The sequence below is a fragment of the Trichosurus vulpecula genome, chromosome 5 (assembly GCF_011100635.1).
Source record: "Trichosurus vulpecula isolate mTriVul1 chromosome 5, mTriVul1.pri, whole genome shotgun sequence".
NCBI lineage: Eukaryota > Metazoa > Chordata > Mammalia > Diprotodontia > Phalangeridae > Trichosurus > Trichosurus vulpecula.
This window is the reverse complement of record NC_050577.1, coordinates 305,244,725-305,250,724: the sequence shown is the minus strand read 5'-3', so window position 1 is coordinate 305,250,724 and position 6,000 is coordinate 305,244,725.

Sequence of the window (6,000 nt, the reverse complement as noted above, 5' to 3'; positions counted from 1 at the left end):
CAGACTCTGTCAGAAGTGGGTATAGCCTTAGGATATTAAAGAGGAGCTGTCTAAGCTCAGTGAGCTTAGCACACAGAACACAAGGATGAGAGATGACTCAGACTAAAAATCACAGAATGTACTTCCATGAGGGAAAGACAGTGGAGGTCACACAGTACCACATCATCATTGACAGGGGAGAAACTCGTAAGACTCATAATAATCAAAGTGAGTAGTCTCTAGTTCCCTCTGTTAATAAGCATCAAAAATTCCATTTCATCCAGGTTCAGAGTCTGAATTCCACTCCAAACCCAGTAACACTTTCCTCACAATCACCATGACAGTGAAGTTTCAGTGTTGTTTCCTACTGTGATTAAAACCAGTCATTGGTCATTGTTGGTATCGTCTATACACTTCTTGACATCTGCCAGAAGTACCGTTCACCATTTTTGCTGAATGTGTTTCCTCTACTCTTCTCCATTTCATTATTTCCATCTTTCCAGTAATATTCCACCTACCCTCAAATGCATTGTCTGCATTATTCAATCCAATGTCACAAATATGGATGGAAGGGGTTACAAATAACAGTAGACTTGCTTCATGACCTCTGTGATACTACTAGGGGAGATAAAACATATACCCAGCTAATGTGAGCAGTAGTCAGAACAGGAAGGTAGGGGAAGAAAGGGAGAAGCAGAATGCTAAAGGACTTTGGAAGAGGGAAACCTCACTAATAGAGGAAGTGAGGCAGTTTCAGGAGTTGGGATGGGGGAGGCTTCCTGGAGGAGGTAACAGCTGAGTGGGGTGGGGTGAAGGGTGGCCAGGATTTTAATATGCAGGGCTGAGGGAGTAGAGTATCTCAGGTGTAAGGAACAGTACTAAGGGGGATTCAGTGGCTAAAATATGCTCAGTGAGGGAACAGTGAGGGGGAGGAGGTAAGGAGTGAGTCAATAAGCATGTGTTAAGTACTTATTCAGTGCCCGGTCTGTGTTGAATACTGAGAGTGCAAAGAAAGTACTTTGAAATGACTCCTGCCTTCAAGGCGTTTACCTTCTTATTGGTAGAGAAAACTAGGGGAAAGTTATGTAAATAACTAGACACATACAAAAGGTGTTCAGAAAGGACTGAGGTTAATCTCAGAAGACAAAGTACTAGCAGCTGTGAGAGTGGGCAGGGAAGGCCTCCAGCAGAAGGTGGGATTGGAGCTGAATCTTGAAGGAAGCCAAGGAGCCAGAAGGTGGAGACAAAGAGGAAGATCATTCCGGGTGCTGGGGTAGACAATGCAAAGACACGGGATAGGAAGCCGTGTAGGAAATACCAAGCAGGCCAATGTAGCTGGTTAATATAGTATGTGGACAAGATGAAAGCTCTGGAAAGACAGGAAGGTCACAGGTTATGAGTTTTAAAGGTCAAAGAGAGGAATTTCTCTTTTATCCTAGAGGTAATGGAGGAATATTGGAGTTGATTGAGTAGAATCAGGTCAAGTTTGCATTTAAGGAAAACTACTTTAGCATTAGAGTTTAGATGGATGAAATTGGTGAGAGACTTAAGGCAGAGAGAACAATTATTGGGATCTAAATGAGTGGTGATGAGGGCCAGAGGTGATAACTGAGTGAAAGGGTAGAGAAAGGGTCAGAAGCGAAAGATATTGGGAAGAAGAAAGAAATTGCAAGATCTGACAATTGACTGGATATGTGGAGGGAGAGAGAGTGAAGAGTCCAAGATAATGCCAAGGTTAGGAACTTTGCTAGATGGAGGTGGAAGAATTGGGATGTCAGGGAAGATTGGAAGAGGGGAAGATTTGGGCAGAAAGAGCATATAGAATTTGCTAGAACTGTCAGTCAGAAGAGCCTGGTGTTTGGGAAATAAGCAGTGGAGAGTCACTAAAGACTTTGGGTAAGGAGAACAATACACTGGGAATGATTGTCACTGTTGTTCAATCATTTCAGTCCTATCTGACTCTCTGTGACCCCATTTGGGGTTTCCTGGGCAGAGATACTGGAGTGGTTTGCCATTCCTTCTCCAGCTCATCTGACAAATGAGGAAACTGAGGCAAACACTGTGAAGTGGCATGCCCAGGGTCATACAACTAGTAAGTGTCTGAGAATAGGAATAATTACAGACATCTATCTATATGGTTGTTAGTAGTAGGGCTTAAGGGCAACAGATCCACCCAGCCCTGGAAGCATGCTATCCCCTTGTATACAGTTCTCTTGAGTGAAGGCTGTCCCCCAATGTCATTATTATGCAGACCACATGCCATTGATTGCTGTTTTCTGCTGATAATTCTGTGACAAATCCTATTTCTGCACTTCAAGTGTGTTCGATGGAGATTCGGGTGGTGGATGTGTTCCAATAAGCTGTCCCTTCACATCTCAAAAACCTGAGTTATTATCAGCTCTCCATCTGCTTCAAGAAGCTGTGTACGGCCTCCTCTCAACTCCCTACATTTGCATCCTATCTGAAAGGCAAGCACGTCACCTTGGCCTGAGCTTGGAAGGCAGATTTGCCCAAAACTTGGGGGATTTGTCTATTACAATTCCTCTGTGCTGGAAGCCTGGCTTCATTTGCCTGGTGAACATCAGAACAACTTCTGGTTTGATGGCTGAGGGTCTGTGGGAGCCCTGGTTAATGAGGCTGCGTGTGTGTGTGCGCGCGCGCCCATATGCATGTTTGCCCCTTAGCCGATTCCACTAATTCACATTTAGTAAAACTGTCCAAAATTGTTACCCTGTGAAGCATTGCTCATTTCAAACACAGCTGTTCTAAGTTCCTACATGGAGACAAGAAAATGTTTCCATACACAGAAAACTCTGAGACTTGTGCTTAGTATCAGAAAAGGCTTTCTTATTGCCAGAGACTCCTTCCCTAACGAGCATGTAATTTATAGCCTATAATGTAATAATCATATAAAACAGGCAAATGCAAATTTAATAATGAAATTTTCCACAATAATTGGATGAAAAAACAAATAATAGAAACAATTAATAACTATGAAAAGCAAAGATCAGAACAAAACAAAACACTAAGAGTCTTGGAATATAGCTAGAATAGAAAATAGAGGAAAAGATGTCACTGGAAATATAGATTAAGAAAATATAAAAACAGCTCATCACAAATGATGTGTATACATTTTTTAAAAGCAAATCAACATATAAACCTTCAAATGAACTTAAAAAATGAAAAGATACATAAATGAAATAGAAGCAAAAGGACTATGTGCCAAAAAATTAAAAGCTGATTAATTGAAAATAGTAACAAAATCTTTAGATAACTTGATTTTTTTTTAAAGAAAGGAAAATAAAATTACCAAACTTTTTAAATGAGCAAAGTAAAATTGGAAGAGATGAGAATTAAATATATATATATATATATATATATATATATATAAAATATATATCAGAACCTCTTGTATACAACACTATATTAGAAAATCTAAACTTTTTAACTGTCAATGTTTAGTATCAAAACTAAGAGAACATATCATAGCTTTTATAAACAGTCTAATCACAGAAATAAAATCCAACAAGCTATAAAGTAATAACCAAATGGAAAAAGAAAATGTGCCAGACCCTGATCTGGATGGACTTAGAGCTGAATTCTGGGAAATGTTTAAAGAATAGCTAATATCTAGTTTGCATAAATTGTTCCTTACAAATTTAGAAAGGCACACACTTCACGAGGCAAATGTAATATTAATACCTAAACCTGGGAGGGAAAAAATAAAGAAAGAGAACCATATACCAATAATACATATGCATCTTGATGCCAAAGGAAAATAAAACAAGTTCTAACAAAAAATGTGCATATGTATGTATGTGTGTTTAATATTATCTCTATCGTTCTGTCATTTCAATTGTGCCTGACTCTTCATGACCCCATTTGGGGTTTTCTTAGCAGAGTACTGGCATGGTTTGTCATTTCCTTCTCCTGTTCATTTTACAGATGAGGAAACTGAGACAAACAGCGTTAAGTGACTTGCCCAGGGTCATATAGCTAGTAAGTGTCTAAGGCCAGATTTGAACTCAGAAAGATGAGTCTTCCTGACTCCAAGCCCAGCTCTCTATCCACAGAGCCACCCAGCTACATCACATTATGTTATATTATGTTACATTACATTAAGTTACCTTATGTTATTTTATGATGTGTTGTGTCATGTTATGTCATATCATATCATGTCATAATCACAAGGACCAGTTTGTTTTAGTTTGGTGGTATTTATCAGTGATGCAGAGAAGGTTCAACATTGAGAAAGGAATGAATGTAATGATTCTGTTTAAATATTCAGTCACACATTTATGAATAAATGTGGTGGGGGAAGTTTATGGAAAAATACAACCTGAATTTATATTAAAAATACTGAGAAATTTAAACATCCAAAGGACAATGTTGACGTAACAAAAAAGCATAGATGACAGCATGTAGAGCCCCAAACCCTAAATGCTGTGTCCTAAGTTTGGTACCTAGAATGCATTGTCCTCCCTTTACCATGAGGAAGGGAGGGGAGAGAATAGAAGAGAAGCAAAGGGAAAGAAAAGGCAATTTGGCAGACAGGCAGGCAAGCCAATAATATAATTTGTCAGTAAAATGCAAAAAGGGCACAGGGCTCAATCTGCCTTTATTTTCAAAATATCTACCTATGGTGTGCAGGAAATACTCACCTTACCTGTTCAAACTGCAAATAGCGATTTGGAAAAAATGGGGCTCCCAGAGAGTGCTTGGATGCCCTATGACAATGGATATGCTATATCAAGTATGGTTCCTATTAGTGTGCATTTGGGTGAGGGGAATGGGGTGGAGCAGAATCCTCAAACAATGTTGGCCCTTGGAAAGACAGGGAATAGAAAAAGAAGACACCTTTGTGAACAGTGACCATTTCTAGGTGTACGGGGCTTTCCCCAAAACTACCCCTCCCCTTTTTACATTCAAACATGAATTCTGGAATTTCTACTGGGCATTCCAGCTATCATAGCGATAATGTTGTCATCTCCCATATTTTGCTCTTTTTAAAATTCATTTTTTGTTGTTGTTGTTGTGTTGTCAGCCTGTGTGTGTCCCACTAGGCTTCACCTATCAGGCTGTGAAATATGGAAACGTGTAAGGCCGAGTGAACATATCTATCCCCATCCCAGCCCTCTTTCCAGGAGTAGAACCTGGTGAGAGATAGATGAGGATCATATAAGAACTGGTCAGTGATGGTGGTGCTTCTGGTCAGTGTAGTACAAGAGACAGAACAAGAAATTTAGAAGATAGCCATTTGAGACCCACATCGGTAACTTCCCCTCTACGTGACTGTGGACAAATTACTTGGCTTTTTCATGTCTAAAATGGCCATAATAGCCCCAACCTTTCAAACTACATCAAAAAGTGGTTGTAACGAGCATAGGCTATGGCCTCGATGGTCCTCAGTACTCTTGTCAGATAGCTCTTTGGTCTCCTTGGTCTTGGGCCTTCTTCCAAACACAGAAGCCAATACCAATGCATGCTTTCTCAGCCTGAGCTGTTCTTTTTCAAATCCTCCTGTAAGCCCTTTAGAGAAGAGCCCATATAACATTGTTGGGGCCTTCCTCTAGGTCTCTTTTTTGTATGTGAGGGTACCAATGGAATACACAAACTGTTATTACCTAGATGTGATCCATCATGGTAATAGAAAGTTCATTGGAAGTGATCTCATCACACCAGGGTTTAACTCCCAGTTCTGGCACTGACCACAAAGCTTGACCCTACAGCATCTCCTCTCCTCTCTGGGCTTCAGTTTCTTCCTCTGTAACATGATAGGCTCAGATCAGATAGCCTCAGAGGCCCCTTTCATTGACAAAAATCCTATGATCCTTGAGTTCATAGTGAATACTTCTCAAACTCATAAGTTATGATGGGTAGCATGATCTCATATCACAGCCTTAAAGAGCTTCTTAAAGTCTCAAGTGATTAATCATGCTTTGTTTTGTTTTGTTTTCCATCACCATCACTTGCTAGTCAATCTCACTGACAAGATCAAATTAAACCTGAGGATAGGGTGCC